The following is a 21438-nucleotide window of genomic DNA, read 5'->3' on the forward strand; positions in this document are numbered from 1 at the left end:
TCAGCCATCACTCACTCATATATTTTTATGTACATATTCTTATTCATTCCTTTACACTTGTGTGTATAAGGTAGTTGTTGTGAAATTGTTAGGTTAGATTACTGGTTAGATATTACTGCATGGTCGGAACTAGAAGCACAAGCATTTCGCTACACTCACATTAACATCTGCTAACCATGTGTATGTGACAAATAAAATTTCATTTGATTTGATTTGATTTAATGGTTTACTGTCTTGTAAATAGAAGCATCCTGTTGTTGAGTGTTTTTTGGTAGAGTCAGATACTAACAGTCCCATAGATCATCTCCTGAGGACTTACACAGCACGCTCTAAAGGATTACTCACTAATATGTACAGCACTTGACAATGCTGCATGCATTGTAATTGGCACATAGGGAAAGGTGTGTGCTCATAGAAAACAGGCATTCAAACAATATAAAGTGTTCCTATTCATTTTCATCCATACCACACTACTATATTGTAGGCCTACTATGCTGATTCACAATGCCATGGTCTGACCTCCCTATTTGAGCGGTAGGCATGTCAATTTCTAGCGGAAACATGATTCATTGCGATGGTATTATTTTGTTATTACATTACATTATAGCCACAGCTTTCTTTTGAAGTTGCTCATGGTTTTGTGTCTCTGTACAGCACTGACACACAGGAAATGGTGTGGTAAAGCTAGCTAGACATCATAGCCAGAGTACCAGTCTCTTTAGCTAACATTCCACTTGCCACTCCTTGTCATTGACAAATGTCAATTTGCCATTGCCTTGACTTTGGCAATAACAAGGAGTGTTACCCGGGCTAAACTAGTCATATCCTCTGGTATAACGACACAATAGAGTCATTACCTCCATAGTGGGCATGACCTACAGGTCTCAGTGGGAGAAAGGGTATAAATCCAGATACTGAATCACAGCAGCTTTTGTGCAGCTTAAGTGTAGTGGTGTCGGGTATTCTGTGTGGTGCTAGTAGTTAGGAAGAGAGCTAATGGTGTACTTGCCTAAATCTAAGACACTGATTGTGTCTTCTTTATAAATAATAAGATCCCCCACCCTTGGCAGCCTAAGGGGAGGACGTATATACATACAGTACCAGTCAAATGTTTGGACACACCTACTCATTCAAGGGTTTTTCTTTATTTTTACTATTTTCTACATTGTGGAATAATAGTGAAGACATCAAAACTATGAAATAACACATTTGGAATCAAGTAGTAACCAAAAATTGTCAAACAAATCAAAATATATTTTAGATTTTACATTCTTCAAAGTATGTACATAAATGATAAGACTACATGTCAAAGTGACCTTAAGCCCAAATCACACAGGAAAAGACACCGTCAACCGCTCTTGTGCACGTGACGTTTCCACCATAATTTGCTAATAAATTCATAAAAAATCCTACAATGTGATCTTCTGGATTTTTGTTTCTCATTTYGTCTGTCATAGTTGAAGTGTACCTATGATGAAAATTACAGGCCTCTCTCATCTTCTTAAGTGGGAGAACTTGCACAATTGGTGGCTGACTAAATACTTTTTTGCCCCACTGCACATGTCACAATTCCAGATATAACAATGCACAAACAGTCTATTTTCTGGCAATTTATCCGTTCACTTTACCAGCATTGCTACGCATAGACGTGAGAAAAATTGACTGCTGAAAGTGCCTGATGCTTTTTACGGCATTGAAGCTTGCAGCCCGTCTGTTTTATGTCATTCACTACCATGCATTCTAAATCCAGCAGGTACACGGTCGTTCACGTGCGTTACACCCCATTTTGTTTGATTTGGGCTTTAGCCTAACATGCTGACCACACTGCTCACGTCGCGTGCGTGAGCGTTGGAAAATAAATGTACACATACATGTTATTCAATCATTGCACCCACACTGCTCGCGCGCGACAGCGAGGTTCTGCGTGTCCAGGCGCTAAAATAGAAGTTGGTTCTATTTGTGACACTCAACACACTGCAAGTCCTGCCTCTCCCATCTCCTCATTGGTTTTTAGGAGCATATACCCATGTGCCAACTCCTAATTTGTTTTTAGGAGCATATACCTACGTGGGTGATTGAAAAATTAACTGCGGTCCACACTCAGTTCATCTTTGTGGTTGCCAATCGCCATATAAAGTCCAAAGAAGAAAAAGAAGCTTGAAGGAAGGAGGAGAGATGATGAGAAAGGAATTCGGTTGGCCGTTTTATCTATGGATTAATTGTCGGAGTAGAGGACCTTGTGCATTTCAGGTAAAATAACAACCCAATGTTTATATACCAGAACAAATTAGCTAGCAACAGCAAGCTAGCTAGCTAATTGTCATAAATGTTTAATTATTTCTGACCTGTCCCCAAATTAATATAATTGGTTCAGAGTTTGTTTTGATATTTCAACCTGCATGTCGTGTCTCCTGATCGTGTCTGATGTATGTGAACAAAATCAACTTGCGCACGCATGCGGTTTGGTCAGCATGTGTGCGTCACAAAATAAATGTACACATACATGTTATTCAATCATTGCACCCACACTGCTCACGAGCATCTGCGTAGCCAGGCATTAAAATAGAACTTGGTTCTATTTCTGAAGCTCAACACGTTGCAAGTCCTGCCTCTCCGATCTCCTCATTGGTTTTTAGGAGCATATACCCACATCGATGATTGAAAGTTGAACTGAGGTCCACACTTCAGTACAGTCGGTAGTGGTAATGGACCGTAAAGTTGGTTGCCAACCGCCAAATAAAGTCCAAAGAGGAGGAAGAAGCCTGAAGGAGGAGACATTACTAGAAAACAAACATTTACCCTTTTATCTGTGGATTAATTGTCGGAGTAGAGAAACATGTGCATTTCAGGTAAAATAACAACCCAATGTTAATATCCCAGGACAAATTAGCTAGCAACAGCAAGCTAGCTAGCTAAATTGCCATAAAAGTGTAATGCTTTTTGACCTGTCCCCAAATGAATATAGTTGGTTCAGAGTTTGTTTTGATATTTCAACCTGCATGTTCTGATCACTTCTGGTGTGGGGGGACAAAATCAACGCACGCGCGGTCTGGTCAGCATGTAAGCATATTGGCTACTGTCTGTCATGTCCAGACCGATGCTGACAGAAGGGAGGCGCCAGAAAATGTAGCCAAACTTTAATGAGACTAAACTCCAGTCATGTTTGACACATAATGTAGGATAATTCATATTAATTTCTAAAGGCTTGATTCTGACATAGAAGAGAAAGGTCCGCAACATCACCCACCTTGCAATCTGAGCGGAGGCATTGAATGTTTTGAAACTATTTACCCATAAATGTAATGTCTTACCATGTTCTGACCATAAACATTTTAAGGGGATTATTTTATAAACACTTCCTCATATGCCATTGAAACCAGTAGGCTAATTCTCTCATGTTCTCAACTTTCTTTCATTGTTTAGCAGCCAAAGACACCATCCTAGTCATATTAACAACCCATGCAGTGAGCTTTGGAGAACAGTGTTTTCCTGCTAATTGCATTTTGGAACATTCGCGCTTATAGCCTATAGCATTGTTCCACTTGTGAATAAATAGCCTAATAGTTTATCAACATGTTAAGCTAAATGTTATCTGTTGCATCAGCCTCATTGCTTTAAAAAAAAATGTTGATGTAGAGTGGTTGTAATAATTTGTGATCTATCCTCCCACAACTGTCCCAGAGTCTGTTTGGAAAATGTATTTATTGCACAGAAAGACAAGCTGACAGTCACACCCTGATCTGGTTCACCTGTCCTTGTGATCGTCTCCACCCCCTTTAGGTGTCGCTTATTATCCCCGGTGTATATATTCCTGTGTTTCCTGTCTCTCTGTGCCAGTTCGACTTGTTTGCCAAGTCAACCAGCGGTTTTCCTTGCTCCTATATTTCCCAGTCTCTGTTTGTTTCTAGTCCTCCTGATTTCGACCTTTGCCTGTCCTGACTCCGAACCCGCCTGCCTGACCACTCTGCCTGTTCTGACTACAAACCTGCCTATCCCCTTGTAGTGTTTTGGACTCGGATCTGGTTTCTGACCCCTGCCTGGCCTGTCCTCGAGACTGCCTATCGTCTGGCACTGTTTGGACTCTGACCTGGTTTATGAACTCTCGCCTGTCCCCGACCTGCCTTTGCCTACTCCCTTTGTTATAATAAATATTGGAGCTCTACCATCTGCCTCCTGTGTCTGCATTTGGTTCTCGCCTTGTGCCCTTATACTGACCAATAGAATAGGTCAACTTTTGTAATATAGCTGATGAAAAGTAAATGTGGACAGTTCTAACATCTTCAATATGCGCCTCAATTCTATAAGAAAGACATGCGCCATTGCATCCCAGATGTGTCTGTCTGTCTACACTAGTAGCCTACTTCAGAGCTTGCATGCCTTTGAGAACCCGATCACGTGACGGGCATTGGCTAATAAGAATTTAGATATCTAAGAGAGCAATGTGAGTGAGGTGCTTCAGAGCAGGGCAAATTATTTGTATTTATTTTATTCMATTTTTTACAAAAGTAGTGCACTGGGCCTTTACAACTCCCGTATTAGCGGACCGATATAGCCGTCTGCAGATCAGGAAACTATTTTTTCTCACAAAAGTAGTGCACTGGGCCTTTACTACTCCTGGCCCCAATTTTTTTTATCCGAACCAAACATAGACACCTGTTATTGATTCAGATTTGGTCCGGACATGACCAAAAATCTATGTCCGTGGACGTTGAAATCAAGGCCGATCTGGACCGCACCAAATATGAACCAAACGTCTGTGTTTGGGCCAAATCAAGGATGGTCCACACCGGACCAAAAACCAAAGTCTGTGGACCAGGAAATCAAGGCCAGTCTGGACTGCACCCCAAAAAAAGACTAGTCCAGACAGGACCAAAATAACAACATATAAAAGACGTTGGCGTCCGTCAGTGCTTACTGGGGTGTAGCCTACCTTGTAGGCCTGCAATGGAACTTTATGAATGCCCATCCATATGTTAGGCTCAACATTTGTAAAACAGGCTGTTGCATTGGCTTTATTAGTCCTGATTCCTGTGACTAATCAATTTTAGGTATTTAAGCTCTGATTATCAGCTACCCAACTTTATCAGGAGTTATCCTGAGCCTATTTGCAATGTGTTTACACATCGGGAAATGCACAAGTATTTTATTTTTTCGCTATGATCAGCTCCTCAAAAATGTATGGATACAAACTTCAACCCACTGATCATGGTAAAAATAAGGGTTAAATAAAATAATATATATTTTTAGATTTAGCCCACGGGGTGAAACTACTGGACATCAGTTGTGAGTAGCCGGATCATCCATTCCATATTGTCCATTTTACTTTGACTTATCCTGTTTTAAGGATATGTTACTGTTAAGATGTCAGCACATTTTTCTTTTGATTGGGCACCATTTAGGTGAGGCTATTTGATCGGAGAAACCTGCATGATGTAAAAAAGTGTTTGTCTCATTACATTGTCATACATTTTATCTCCAGCCTGTAGGCTACAGAAAAAGGCCACATACATCTGCTACATGATTTATGTAAAAAAAWTTGACGGAAAGTTGGTGGAGTGTGGCAGCGATGGATCTCTCCAAAAGTACACTGGAGAGGTGCCCTGGGAATGGACAACCTAAATATTTTGCGCCCGCCTTTGAGAAAGTGGGCACTGCTTATCACAGGGCGGCATCAACACTCACCTAAAAAGCCCATTTGCCAACTGGTTGAGAGAAATTGTCATTGTTTTGGCACATAATTATGTGGATTTTTATGTTGTTGGAGGTAAGTCTTGGTCAGTTTCTCAGAAAATGCTACCCTCTTCAGTCTGTCGCTATAGGCGGTTGCCTAATCCTGCTTAATGAGCAGGCCGGCCTTGCCTGTATTAGCGGACCGATATAGCCGTCTGCAGTGCGGGGTACTTTTTTTTGTCACAAAAGTAGTGCAGCCTCAGCTCCAAGTGATTTTAATTTTGGAAAACTGTTCCAAAGTATTCCCACACATAGAGAGATATTTGTGATCTTATACAAATGTAAGCAAAGTTTGAAATTATTATGTTTTAGTCAAATATGATATGTTTAGTCTTCTTGAGGTAAATTTGCAGTCTAAAAATTATTTGTAGTTATGTTCTGGCCCCCTGACCATCCTCTCAAGAAAAAAAGTGTGTGTGTGTGAGAGAAACAGAGCTAGTCCAGCCACTCGTATTTCATTTTTTAAAGTTCATTCTTCTATAATGTATTTTTTAGCTGAGTTCTTCATCAACTACTCCACTGATATCAAGGAGAAGGCATTCTTTTCTCATGGCGACCTTTTGTATATCAAATGAGCAGACTACAGTGAGACAGGAAAACAACTAGGGTTATTATTCATAGACCCCATATCCAAGGACACTACACCCTGTCCACTCACAAGGAGACAATTCAATTCACAAAGGAAGTTTTGGAAAATAAGCTGTAACTTTATATGTCAGGCTTTATACATTTCTATTCCCAACCCAAAGGAAACAACATCAATCAACTTTATGAGTATTTATAGAATAATTCCAAACAAACTAAAATAAGCCAAATTGTTCTTACTCCTATAGTCAAGTAGGTGATTCACATTTGGTACAGATCCACAATGTTCCAAGGCCACTCTTCCTCTATAGACATTCACAGGCCTCAACAACAATAGAGACTAATTCAGCCCATCTGTCTGTCTCATATAGTGTCCGTTGGTGTAATTTACGTGCTGTAATCACTTGAGTAAAAATACATGGAGACGTGATGAAGTGGGCTCTTTCAGTAACTAATAAACAAGTGTACGAAGGGGAAGTAAATCACTATGGGAGTTGTCCATACATGCAACCTTACATCATCAACTCAACTCTACAATGATCTGCTCATGTGCAGTGCAAGTCCCTGACATACAGTACATTAAAGTATTGCAATTCAATGAAATTAAAGCAAAAGTAGGTCTCACAAAAAACTRTTCAGATAAAGATTACCCCATATTTGAATTCTAGGACATTGATGTGCACATGCCATGCTCTTGGTAGAGATAAAAACACACAAGCATTGAGCTTTTGTCACACAATCTGCTGTTTAGTGCTTTACAAATTGGGATTAATTATGTTGAGGTGGATCACTGTGAATGGTGCACAATGTTTGGGCTGACTACTAGGCTCTATTCCATGGATCAATTGCAATATCATAAGAAAACCTCTAAAAAGTAGGAAGATTCCAAGTGCAACAAGAGAATCAAGTGTACATGTACAGTGATGTCCACAAGCTTTGGTCCTTTCAGGGTTAAATGTTTGGAGGAGGTGGAGAAGCATGCATAAGGGGACCCCAGGTTCAGTCCATCACTTGATAGACAAAGTTCAATTACAGTAATGTCAATAGCCACGCCTCTACAGAAGCACGATCATTTAGATCAAAGGTGCGCAAGGTCACCTCTGTAACTCAGCGAAACTCAAGCCAAAAAGACTCAAACTCGACACACTACACCGAGAACATCACAGCAGGAAAAGTGATACGGTACCTACATTTTCTCTTCCCAAGAGGAGAAGGCTTGGGCTGAATTCCTAATAGTTCATGTTATTGTACGATCAGTTGTCTTCAAGGCCTAACGGCAGGGCAACAGGGGAGCAGCCTATAGAGCGGAGCATGGCTCCCAAGATCAGGCCTGGATTAGAACTGCTAATGCCTCCCAGTTTATTTCCATCACGTGGGCTGCAATTTACCCAGCGTGGCTGGAGGGAATCACCGCCTGGAGGTGTGGGGATGGAAGTGGGGGTGATCTGTTAACCACCACCATGAGCCATCCACAGGACTCAGAGAGCACTCCACTACACATGCTCAAGATGTCAGTAACTATAGAGTGGTCCTCCATTGGGATCATCAGACTCAGGATGACACACACACCAATCTCTAAACCCCCACATCATAGCTTTGATATAGGTAAGGATAACTGGCTTCCATTATGTAGCCTACTATTAATGCAATTCATTCACCACATGATGTCTCAGCCAGAGAGAGGGGTAAAGGTACTTTGTCAATATTAGAGCTTTGAGGCATGTTGAAAGAGGACTAGATGGAGGGCATTGACCACAGCTCCCATTATATGTGGTGCAGGTCAGGGGAAATACCAGTAGGCTCCCAAGGGTGGTATGCCTCATCCCAGAAGTCAACTCTGTCTTGTAGGGTGACATGTTCAAGTCTATTTTTCACATGCAAACGTACAGTGAAATGCTTAACTTGCAAGCCCTACCCAGCAGTGCAGTATTCAATATCAAAAAGTATAACTAATTACAAAATAAGAATACAATAAAAAAACACGACAAATAAGAAATAAGAGAGGAAGCTAGATACAGGGTCAGTGGCAGAACCAAATTTACAATGTGCAGGGATACTGGAGTATTGAGATATATATGTACATGTAGGCAGGGATTAGGAGAAAGTGACTGGTAGCAAGATAAATAATAATACATTTAAACTCTTCTCTGTCCTGGCACCCCAATGGTGGAACAAGCTTCCCCTTAAAGTCAGGACAGTGGAGTCCCGGCCCATCTTTCGAAAACGTCTGAAACCCTACTTCTTTTGAAGAGAATCTTAAATAACTCTCACGGCACACCCGACGCCCCCATGCAGTTGCCATACCAGACGGTCATACAAGTCAGGATGCGCTCGATGGTGCAGCTGTAAAAGTTCCTAAGGATCTTAGGGGCCATGCCAAATTGTTTCAGCTTCCTGAGGGAGAAGAGGCACTGCCATGCCTACTTCATGGCTGTGCTGGTGTGAGAGGAACATGATGATAAGTCCTCAATGATGTGGACACCGAAGCTCTCGAGCCCTCTCCACTGTGGCCCGTCGATGTGGATAGGGTATGCACACACCCCTGTTTCCTGTAGACCACAATCAGCTCCTTGGTCTTGCTGACATTAAGGGAGAGGTTGTTGTCCTGGCATCACACTGACAGGTCTTTTACATCCTCCCTATAGGCTTTCTCACCACCGTTGGTGATCAAGCCTACCACCGTCATGTCATCAGGAAACTTAATTATGGAGTTGGAGTTGCGCGTGGCCACACAGTTGTGGGTGAATAAGGAGTACATGAGGGGACTAAGCACACAGCCCTGAGGAGAACCCATTTTGAGGGTCAGCGTGGCGGATGTGTTGTTGCCTACTCTTACCACCTGGGGTCGGCCCGTGAGGAAGTCCAGGATCCCGTTGCAGAGGGAGGTGTTCAGTCAGAAGTTCCCGAGCTTGGTGACGTGCTTGGAGGGCACTATGGTGTTGAACGCTGAGCTGTAGTTGATGAACAGCATCCTCACATAGGTATTCCTCTTTTCTTGGTATTCCTCTTTTCTTGGTGGGAGCGGACAGTGTGGAGTGCAACTGAGATTAAGTTGTCTGTGGATCTGTTGGTGCTATATGCAAATTGGAGTGGGCCAAGGGTGTCTGGGATGATGAAGTTGATGTGTGCCTTGACCAGAGTTTCAAAACACTTAATTATTACAGATGTGAGTGCTACAGGGCGGTAGTCATTGTGGCAGGATGTCTTGGAGTTTTTGGGAACAGGAATGATGGTAGTCAGTTTGAAACATGTGGGGATTATAGGTTGTGGTTATGTGCATGGACACCAGCTAAATAAATGAGCCTCTGGGTGGTCTAGTATACATTAGATAACAACTTGAAGAAACCTCTGTTACTGCTGTATACCGTTGTTGGAAATTGTTATATCAATAACACTTTATCAGTTCAGTTCCTGTTAAGATAAAATGGCATCTAGCAGTTTTAGGATGTTGCAGGTGCTTATAGTGCATGTGGTAATATTTACAAAACTGGTACTGGTTGAGTCCAAAAATGACATTCAGAAGTTGCAGATAAAAATGACAAAAAATGTAAATAAAAAACAATAGCAATGAGGAGCAACCAAAAGGCTACAAAAGACAAAACACCTATAAAGCCCAGTGTTGTGAATCACTCTTCATGTTCAAACCATCCTAAAGTATCTCCAAATGGATTGTATAACTCAATTATTTTACTTGAGATGATTTGGATATGAATGCTAATATTGACTTGCATTGGATTTGTGAGACCAATGCTAAAAAGTTAGAATTTGAAAGTGGCCAGGTAAACTAAACCAAAGCATGGGTTGCTGTCATACCTTGTTCATAGACTGCTACAAGGTAAGGAAACCAATATATAATTTTGGAATTTGGTTGAACTATCCCTTTAACCTTGAGGGGGGGGGGATTACATTTTTTAACACCTAATAGCAAGAACAGCACCATCTAGTGGTCAGGACCTGGTAATATCAGAATGTAGGATGGGACATAAACCTAACAACTTCTATTATCCGTGGGTGGCTTTTGACAATTTCTTTGAAACCCTCATGTCTTACTCATGTAAGTGTTGGTCCAAATCGGATGTTATGTACTATATTTATTGAATATTATATGAATCCTATCATTTAAAATGTCCAATTTGGGTGCAATCAATTAGCTTAATTTCTCAGAGATCAAATTATATTTCAACAAAATAATGTTGCAGGAATGCTAATCTTACCTGTTTCTAACTACAGAAACAATTTCAGAGCAGTCGGAGATGGTGGGTGTCATGGCTTGCTGAAATAACATTGGACGACCCACTACACTCTTAGAAAAAAAGGTTCCAAAAGGGTTCTTTGTCTCTCCACATAGGAGAACCCTTTAGGTTTTAGATAGAACCCTTTTGGGGTCCATGTAGAACCTTCTATGGAAAGTGTTCTAGGATGTCCCTTGTGGGTATCTGTACCTATACAGTGCATTCGGAAAGCATACAGACCCCAATGCAGGAGTGGCTTCGGGACAGTCTCTGAATGTCATTGAGTGGCCCAGCCAGAGCTTGGACTTGAACCCAATTGAACATCTCTGGATAGACATGAAAATAGCTGTGCAGCGACGCTCCCCATCCAACCTGACAGAGCTTGAGAGGATCTGCAGAGAAGAATGGGAGAAACTCCCCAAAAACAGGTGTGCCAAGCTTGTAGCATGATACCCAAGAAGACTCAAGGCTGTAATCGCTGCCAAAGGTGTTTCAACAAAGTATTGAGTATGTAAATGTGATATTAATATTATGTAAATGTGATATTTTAGTTTTTGATTTGTAATACATTTGCTTTGTCATTATGGGATATTGTGTGTAGATTTGATGAGGGAAAAAACGATTGAATACATTTTAGAATAATGCTGTAACGTAACAATGTGGAAAAAATCAAGGGGTCTGTATACTTTCTGAATGCGCTGTGTATGACATGCGCAGACTAGGCTAGTAAACATCCTGACACTAGGGCCTTGTCGTGCCTCCTTATTTTAGATAATACTACATGGTGTCAGAGTGGTTTTAATAATGACAAAAACGTGAAGGACTTACCACGTAAATCATAAATCCATGCTGACAGACTGTTTCATAGCAAGGAGGGCACAGTTTTGGAGATAAACAGCGCAGATCATCATTAGTCTTAGCTAACGAGCGAGGATTAAGTTACTGCTAGCAACATCTTACTGTCGGGATTTCAGGGTTGTCAACTCCAAGTTCAATGGGCACTCTCGCGAACATGAACAGGCCAGTGGCTAGTGCTGACGGATTTCACATTAGCCCCACGAGAATTTTGATTGTATGGACATTCAAAACTGGCCAAAATGGATCAGGCGCTTTGAGTAGTTTCAGACTTAAACATGGCAAATCTGTAATTTCAAGTTAATACACTGATTTACTCTATAGGTGATGAAGCTGGGGATATATTAAATGTTTCATCGTTGACTGAGGAAGAGAAACTTAACTACAGTGCAATTAAAGACTGTTATGAAACGCATTTCGTAGGGAGACACAACATTATGTTTAAGAGAGCTAGGTTTAATATGTGCAGAAGCAGGGTGAAACCGCCGGCAGATTTATCACAGCTGTTCAGAAGCTAGAGGAACATAGTCAGTTTGGCGCACTCAGGGAAGAACTGATCCGAGATCGGATTGTTTATCAGAGAGACTTCAACTTACCAGCACAACTTATCAGCACAACCAGCACTACGACCAGGAATATGACTTTCCCAAAGCGGATCCTTTGTCTGCACCTCCGAAGGCATTTGAACTGATTCCAGAGGCCGACCCAAAACAACGCTGGAGGAGAGGGTGCCGGAGCGGTCTTCTAGTGAGGCTTCGGATGCGCGCACACCAYCCACCGCTTCTGAGTATATTACTCGCTAATGTCCAGTCCCTAGTAAACAAAGTCGACGAAATTAGGGAAAGAGTTGCTTTCCAAATAGATATCCGGGATTGTAACATATTCTGTTTCACAGAGACATGGCTAGCTGGGGACTTGCTGTCGGAGTCCGTACAGCCAACGGGATTTTCCGTGCATCGCGCTGACAGGAACAAACATCTCTCTGGTAAGAAGAAGGGCGGTGTGTACGTTTCAGGATTAACGACTCATAGTGTAATTGTAACAACATACAAGAACTCAAGTCCTTTTGTTCACCTGACCTAGAATTCCTCACAATCAAATGCCAACTGTATTATCTCCCAAGAGAACTCTCCTCGGTTAACATCATAGCCGTGTATATACCCCGCAAGCGGATACCAAGACAGCCATCAAGGAACTTCACTGGACTTTATGCAAACTGGAAACCATATATTCTGAGGCTGCATTTATTGTAGCTGGGGATTTTAACAAAGCTAATCCGAGAACAATGCTACCTAAATACTATCAGTATATCGATTGCAGTAAACGAGTGAGAAACACACTCGACCACTGCTACTCTAACTTCTGCAATGCATACAAGGCCCTCCCCCGCCCTCCTTTTGGCAAATCTGAACATGACTTCATCTTGTTGCTCCCCTCCTATAGGCAGAAACTAAAACAGGAAGCGCCCGTGCTTAGGTCTACCTAACCCTGGTCTGACCAATCGGATTTCATGCTTCAAGATTGCTTCGATCACGTGGACTGGGATATGTTCCGGGTAGCCTCAGACAACAACATTGACGTATACGCTGACTCGGTGAGCAAGTTTATAAGGAAGTGTATAGGAAATGTTGTACCCACTGTGACTATTAAAACCTTCCCTAACCAGAAACCGTGGATTGCTGGCAACATTCGCACAAAACTGAAAGTACGTACCACCACATTTAATCATGGCAAGGCAACTGGAAACATGGCCGAATACAAACAGTGTAGTTATTCCCTCCGTAAAGCAATCAAACAAGCAAAGCGTCAGTATAGAGACAAAGTGGAGTCGCACTTCAACGGCTGAAACACGAGATATATGTGGCAGGGTCTACAGAGAATCACGGATCACAAAAATAAAACCAGCCCCAAAGAAGTTGTTTAATTTGTCTGGGAGCAAGACGTCGATGTCCGCGAGGACATCGACGTCTTGCTCCCAGACAAATTAAACAACTTCTTTGTGCGCTTTGAAGACAATACAGTTCCACCGACATGGCCCGCTACTAAAGACTGTGGTCTCTCCTTCTCTGTGGCCGACATGAGTAAAACATTTAAMCCTCTTAACCCTCGCAAGGCTGCCGGCCCAGACGGCATCCCTAGCCTCAGAGCATGCGCAAACCAGCTGGCTGGTGTGTTTAAGGACATATTCAATCAAACCCTATCCCAACATGCTTCAAGATGGCAACCATTGTTCCTGTTCCCAAGAAAGCTAAGGTAACCGAACTAAATTACTATTGCTCCGTAGCACTCACTTCTGTCATCATGAAGTGCTTTGAGAGACTAGTCAAGGATCATATCACCTCCACTCTACCTGACACCCTAGACCCACTCCAATTTTCTTACCGCCCCAATAGGTCCACAGACGATGCAATCGCCATCAAACTGCACACTGCCCTATMCYATCWGGACAASAGGAATACCTATGTAAKAATGCTGTTCATTGACTACAGCTTGGCATTCAACACCATAGTACCCTCCAAACTCATCATTAAGCTCGAGACCCTGGGTCTCGACCCCGCCCTGTACAACTGGGTCCTGGACTTCTTGACGGTCCGCTCCCAGGTGGTGAAGGTAGGAAACAACATCTCCACTCCGCTGATCCTCAACACTGGGGCCCCACAAGGGTGCATTCTCAGCCCTCTCCTGTACTCCCTGCTCACCCACGACTGTGTGGCCATGCACGCCTCCAACTCAATCATCAAGTTTGCAGACGACACTACAGTTGTAGGCTTGATTACCAACAACGACGAGACAGCCTACAGGGAGGAGGTGAGGGCCCTCGAAGTCTGGAGTCAGGAAAATAACCTCTCACTCAATGTCAGCAAAACAAAAGAGATGATCGTGGACTACCTGTTCACCCCTATCCACATTGACGGGACAGCAATGGAGAAGGTGGAAAGTTTTAAGTTCCTTGGTGTACATATCACCTACAAACTAAAATGGTCCATGCACACAGACAGTGTGGTGAAGAAGGCACAACAGCGCCTCTTCAACCTCAGGAGGCTGAAAAAATGTGGCTTGTCACTGGAAACCCTCACTAACTTTTACAGGTGCACAATTGAGAGCATCCTGTCAGACTGTATCACCGCCTGGTATGGCAACTGCATTTCCCACAACCGCAGGTCCCTCCAGAGGGTGGTGTGGTCTGCACAACGCATCACCGGGGGCAAACTACCTGCCCTCCAGGACACCTACAACACCCGAAGTCACAGGAAGGCAAAAAGGATCATCAAGGACAATAACCGCCCGAGCCACTGCCTGTTCACCCCGATACCATCCAGAAGGCGAGGTCAGTATAGGTGCATCAAAGCTGGGACAGAGAGTTTGAAAAACAGCTTCTATCTCAAGGCCATCAGATTGTTAAACAGCCACCACTAGCATAGAGAGGCGGCTGCCTACYTACAGACTTGATTTCATTGGCCACTTTAATAAATGGAACACTAGTCACTTTAATAATGCCACTTTAAGAATGTTTACATATCTCGCATTACTCATCTCATATGTATATACTGTATACTTCACTATCTATTCTTTGCTATATATTGCATCTTCGCCGCTCTGTCACTGCTCATCCATATATTTTATACTTATATATTTTCATCCCATTTCTTTACTAGATTGTGTGTATTAGGTTTTGTTGTGGAATTGTTAGATATTACCTGTTAGATACTGCTGCACTGTTGGATCTAGAAGCATAAGCATTTCTCTACATTTGCAATAACATCTGCTAACCATGTGWATGTGACAAATAACATTTGATTTGATTTAGTGAGAATAGAAAAATCCCACTTTCTGAACAGTTACAGTTGGATTCACAGTTCACCTTGTCCAAAGCTGTAAACCAGGTTAGGCAGAGTGAGACAGTAAAAAAACAGCAGGCGATGCTGTGCAGTGGCAGCTCTATGTAGAGTGAAGAGAGGGAGGAAATACATGCGTTTTCATACCGTGCTAAAACAACTGAGGGGAACACAGACAGATGTGGAGAAAACAATCACAGACAGGCCCAGTAGCCAGTTCAAGCATTTGTCGCAAATGTGGGAGATCCCCTTTCCACAGCTGGAAAGATTGCCTAGCGAAGGATGAGGAATGCAGGAAATGTCACAAGAGAGGACACTTTTCATCGGTCTGTCAATCAAAGCAAATGCATGAGGTCTCAGAGGAGGAACAGCAGTCTTTCTGGGGGAAGTCGGGGGGGATGCTGGCTGGCACTCCGACATTAAACTCAATGGGGAGGTGTTGTCATTTAAACTAGACACAGGTGTAGCAGTGACATAAATCCCCACTAGGCTGTATAGCTACAGTATAGATGGCTCCCTACAAACAAAAAACTGTACAGTCCCAGTAATAAGATATTACCAGTGGTAGGGCABATTGTGTGTAAACTGGAGAGTAAAGAGAAGTGCCATCCAGCCTGTATTCGTCATTGACTCTCTAGCCAGACCGCTGCCGGGGCTGCCAGCAATTGAAGCATTGCAACTCATTGAGAGAGTGAGTGAACTGGAGGACCCAGGGGAGGTTTTCAAAAATAAATTCCCAAAAGTGATTTCTGGCCTAGGAAGGCTAGAAAGTGACTCCAAAATCCACCTGAAGGAGGATGCAGTCCCCTATGCCCTTATCACCCCCTGCCGTGTGCCTGTCCCTTTGGAAGGATGGAAGAAATTGGGTCTGTGTCTAAAATAGAGAGTCCCACTGATTGGTGTGCAGGGATGGTGGTGGTCCTAAAAGCCAATGGGGACATTACTAACTTGAATTAGGCACTGCAGAGAGAGACACATCTTACCATCAGTGGAGCAGTCACTGGCTTAGTTGGATGGTTCACAGGTCTTCACAAAGCTGGATGCCAGCTCAGGCTTCTGGCAGATACCCCTGTCACCAGAGAGTAGGGCGCTCACACCGTTTGGCCGGTACTGTTTCAACGTTTTGCCATTTGGAATCGCTTCCGGTCCTGAGCATTTCCAAAGACGCATGTCCCAGCTGTTGGATGGGCTGAGGGGCATCATAGTCCACGTGGACGACGTGCTCGTGTGCGGACGGGACAGAGCAGAACATGATGAAAGACTGGCCTGACACTCAATCAAAAATGCCCCTTTGCACAGTCAGACGTCTTGTTCTTGGAACACAAAATCAGTGCAGCTGGAATAGAGCCGGACCCGGAGAAGATCAGTGCTATCACAGACATGCCCACCCCCCAGAACGTGGCTGAAGTCAGGACCTTCTTAGGCATGGCCACATATGTGAGTAAGTTTCAGACACAACCAAACCCTTGAGAGACTGACTAGCCAAAGAGAATGACTGTTCATAGGGTCACATGCAACAGGCGGCATTTGAGAAAATCAGAGGACACATGGCCTCACAGAGAGTGCTGGCCCAGTACCGCCCCCATGCTAAGACAAATGTGTCAGCAGATGCATCATCCTTTGGGCTAGGGGCAGTCCTCACACAGATGCAGGACAACATGGAGTGGTGTCCAATAACGTACATCTCACAAAGCTTATCTGACACAGAGCAAAGGCATGCACAAGTGGAGAAGRAGGCGTTGGCTATCACATGGGCATGTGAAATGCTCAGTCAATAGTTAATTGGCCTTCAGCTTACAGCAGAGACTGACCACAAACCACTGTTGGCTCTGTTAGGGACTAAAGCACTGGACGACTTGCCTCCCAGAGTTCTGCGCTTCCGCCTCAGATTGCTGAGGTTCACCTACAAGATGGTGTATGTGCCAGGGAAGGCACTGATCACAGCAGATGCACTCTCCAGGGCCCCAATTAAAYACCCATTAACAGAGGAGGAGCAATGTCTGGAGGGTGAGGTACAGGTGTCTGTTAATGGAGTAAGAGACAGCGTACCTGTGTCTCAGACCAAACTGCAGCAGATTGCAGAGGAGCAACAGCGAGACCCCATCTGCCGACAGAGTACAGGAGTGCAAAAAAGAATGGCCTACGGCCTAGGCAGTAGGAACTGCCTCAGCTTCTGAAGCCCTATTGGGTGCACCAAAGTGACTTCCACCGTAATGGAGACCTTCTCATGAACAGACAACGGATAGTTATCCCAGAGACTCTACAACCGGAAATGCTAAACTGAGTTTATGAGGGTACATGGGGATATCCAAATGCAGACAGAGCTCTACAGTTGGTGTGGAGGCTTGGTCTGAGTACTCAAATTGCCACGCTGGTGGCCCAGTGTGAGGTGTGTGCAAAATGTCGACCTTATCATCCTGAACCAATGATGGCAACTGAGCTGCCAAAACAGCCATGGCAAAAGGTAGGGGCGGATATGTTCTCTTGGATTAGATTACTATTCAAGACACATTGAAACAGCAAAGACACCCATAACCACATCAGCTGGTGTTATCAATGGATTTAAATCGTTTTTCCAGGCAAGGTGTAGCTGAGGTCCTGGTTGCTTTTTCTGCATAATATGACTTCACACATGTGACCAGTAGCCCCTACCATGCACAGAGAAGCGTCAAGGCAGAGAGGGCTGTGAAAACAGTCAAGGGGCTGCTGAAAAAGAACAAGGATCTGCATAGGGCTCTGTTTGCTTACAGAGTCACACCACTGCATCATGGACAGAAGGCTACGCTCCCCAATGCCTGTCTCACCGGCTCAGGTTAACAAGCTCGCCCAAAAAGTGATGTGAAGCCACCAGAGTGGCTGAAAGACTGTGTTACGTGAATAGAATACATACTGTTGAGGGGAACATACCCAGCAAAAATAGTCAATACATGGTTCAGACTGTGTAATTTCATGCTTTCATGGTGTTTCAGAATGGGAAGTAGCATGTTAAAGAGAATAATACTTGTTTCAAAACTGCATTTCAGTTATACTTCAGTGATTATGCATGTTGAATTCTTGTTCATCGGAGAGGGGAAGATGTAGTAAGATGTCCCTTGTTCGTGTGCGTACCTATGTAAACATGCGCGGACTAGGCTAGTAAACATGCTGAAGCTAGAACCTTGTTGTCGTGCCTCCTTATTTTAGATAATAATACAGAAAGGGTTTTTCATAGAACGCAAAAGAGTTCCACCTGGAACCAAAATTGTTCTACCTGGAACCAAAAAGGTTTCTTCAAAGGGTTCTCCTATGAGTACAGCCGAATAAAGAGTTTAGGTTCTAGATAGCACCTTTTTTTCTAAGAGTGTAGAGTCATGTTTCAAAAAGGGTGATCACCTATTGCATGAGCTTCCACATTCGCTACAGTAGTGGAAAAGATGGAAAAGCGTTTATTTTCTCTGTAAATTATCACAGCTGGAAGATACATTTAAAGAGACGCAAGTGAACAAGCTCAAATCTGCTCCGTCTCCAACAAACAAATCAATAAATCTATAAGGACCACGGGTCTTAAACATGAATGACCCAAGATGCTACCMAACTTTAAGTAAAGTTGACTGCCGACAAACGTATGTAGAATATAATGTTGGCAATGTCTTTTATGTCTGGTAAGCATGAAGCATGAATATTCCCTGTCGGTTTGGCATGGGTGGATTTCAGATATGTTAGCGCACATCCTACACTCTTCCTCTTCTCTCAACATAGTGTTGCAACATGTGTTCGAGACAATGGGGGGCACTAGTGGATTCCCATTTACTTATTATTGGGTAATTCCAATATGACCAGATTTAAGTGGTTCTACCTAGACATTAACTAAAAACATGCTGTTACGTCACATGAAAATCAAAATGTGTCATAATACATTCAGCTTTAGAGTCATGTGTCAATCATAGATCCATCGTCATTGGTCCGACCATGTTGTCCACACAAAGTAGTCTGCTGTGACCCTTTCTAACGCCGGAGAGTGCAGTTAAGGTAAATGACTGGTTTTCCTGAAAGTTAGCAGCCTGCGCTATAAGCCGGATTGTTACAGGTTATGGCAGTTGAACAGCTCAGAGACAACTGGTTTAGCTTCCCATGCCTCAGACTCTCTCAATAGGGAGCTACTAATTTAAGTGAGATTTCAGTTCCTTGCATGTTGAATTTTACAATGCTGGCATAGCCCTTGCCTGTAGTCAATGACCAAAAGCATCCTCTTTGGCGTCATGGGTGGAAAGTTAAAAAAATAAATACAGTTTTTCTATGTCAAACAGTTTTGTTATATTTCAGTCTTCTGAGATGTATATAAAGTGTAATATTAGGATGTAATACATTCAAACTCTATATCTGATATGGTACAGGTTTCATCTTTTTTTAAGCCCATAGACGTGTGTGAGGTGTATACCTTTGTTTCAGAGTAGATTTGTATAAGATTACCAATAATCACTCTGTGTGACCCTGACCCAGTAAAAGGTTAAAGTATCTTTCTGGGGTTTAATTGAGTGTTTATAAGGTTTTCCCTTTCAAATTGTTCTCTGGGACAGAGAATACAGCCAGCAGTGTTGTTTGGGGATTTACCCTATAATAGTATATGATATAGTCAGACTTATACAGGTCTGCTAAGCATGACACTACCAAACCAMATTTTTAACTGTAGCGCAATAACCTCTGGGACAGTGATTTTGACATAGACACTTAGCACCTTACGTAGTGCTGTTGGTCCGCTCATGTTTCATTTAAGACACTAACAGTGATTACCATCCTCCCACATAAGCCCCCAGTTTACACTGACAAAAGAGGATACCACGTGTCCTTACCGTTTGCCCGGCTTATCCAGACTGGTGTCWGTCTGTGTGTCTAACTTTTAGCTTGACTTCCAGGTGAGAACTGCATGGATTCAATATGGCCAATGCTCCTCCGTCTTCCGCTCAAGCGAGGCAGAGTAGAGGAGAGAGGTGTATCAGCTCTCCCTTTAGTCCAGTAATAAAGCAGTCAGAAAGTAGCGGCGTTAGCCTTCAGGACTACCAGGCTGCTGCTGCTGCGTCTGTGCATCTGCTGAAGACCATTGTCACACGTCCAGAGGTTCCGCTGGTGGAGGAAGATGCCCAGAGTCCCCATAGCCTTAACTTCAGGAGTTCAGGGTGACTTATCAAAGCCTAGGTGTTAGGGCAGATACAGGGCTTTTTTAGTAAGGGTATGAAACACAATGTCTGTTACTAGTGTAGTGTTGTTTCCTCCAGATGATCCTATCTCCTTCACACACAGCCAGACTGCCAGGTATGCTGAAGGAGACCTGCCAGACTTTCAGAGAAAGAATCTGCCCTAGAAATCCAGCAACTCTTATGGCAATCAACAATCAGCCCACAGCTTAACAATTTGTAAAACAACATAAATTGTCTAGAAATCTCCTGCAGTGCGTTGTTGAGTAAATGGAATGTTATTTACGCAGTACTGAAATATTTTAAAATCTCATGAGAGTACTTTTTAAACTCCAAGATCCAGATGAGTTSGATCAGTCTGTCCATTTCCCTACGTTTAGAACACAACACTCTCTGAACAAGACGAGACGTTCCAAGACTGAGCTATTCACCTCACAGATTCCTTCAATGCCAGTTAATTACAGCTCTGTCCTCACAGAGTGAGAGAGAGAGAGTGACTCCAGCCTTATTCTAAGTTACACAATAATTTGCAAATCCTGGTGCTTCAGCGATGGAAGTTTCAGAGATACTGAGTGTCCCGGCTAAGTAGGCGCGCCGCTGATTGTAAGCACGGCAGCTGCTACCTGTCATCCACAGAGAAAGAGAAACAGGCAGACACTGAAACAATGTTCCTTCTGCAAATTCAAAGTATCCTCTTCTGTTGGTGTACAGTGTAGTGTAGTAGACTAGTCTGCTTTGCTTAAGCCTGCTTGTGTCAGAGAGCACAGCTTTACACTGCTAAGGTATGGAGGGATGGGAGCGCAGGATGGACAAAGGGGGGAGCTAAGTGGAAGAAGGGGGTGAGGGATTGAATAGCTTCATCACTCTTTCGCCCCCTTTCTCCGCCTCCTCGTTTCCTCCCCTTTAAGACATAAATACATTCAAATACACACACGCATGCACGCACACACACTCAGACACATTCACACACACCATTGGCAGAGTCAAGTCTAATCAAAGGAGGCTGGCTTAAAATATCTCGGGACTGCA

General features: G+C 43.3%; 1 protein-coding gene across 1 annotated transcript in view; it reads right to left on the reverse strand.

The window, feature by feature from the left end:
- LOC111952183 (neurturin-like) overlaps nt 1-21161 on the reverse strand; it is a 36776-nt gene extending 15615 nt beyond the window's left edge. Inside the window, exon 1 of the mRNA XM_023970739.1 lies at nt 20068-21161. The gene's annotated coding sequence lies outside the window, so the exon portion shown is untranslated. The remainder of the gene's footprint in view (nt 1-20067) is intronic.
- Nucleotides 21162-21438: the final 277 nt, after the last annotated feature.

The sequence above is a fragment of the Salvelinus sp. IW2-2015 genome, linkage group LG26 (genome assembly GCF_002910315.2).
Source record: "Salvelinus sp. IW2-2015 linkage group LG26, ASM291031v2, whole genome shotgun sequence".
NCBI lineage: Eukaryota > Metazoa > Chordata > Actinopteri > Salmoniformes > Salmonidae > Salvelinus > Salvelinus sp. IW2-2015.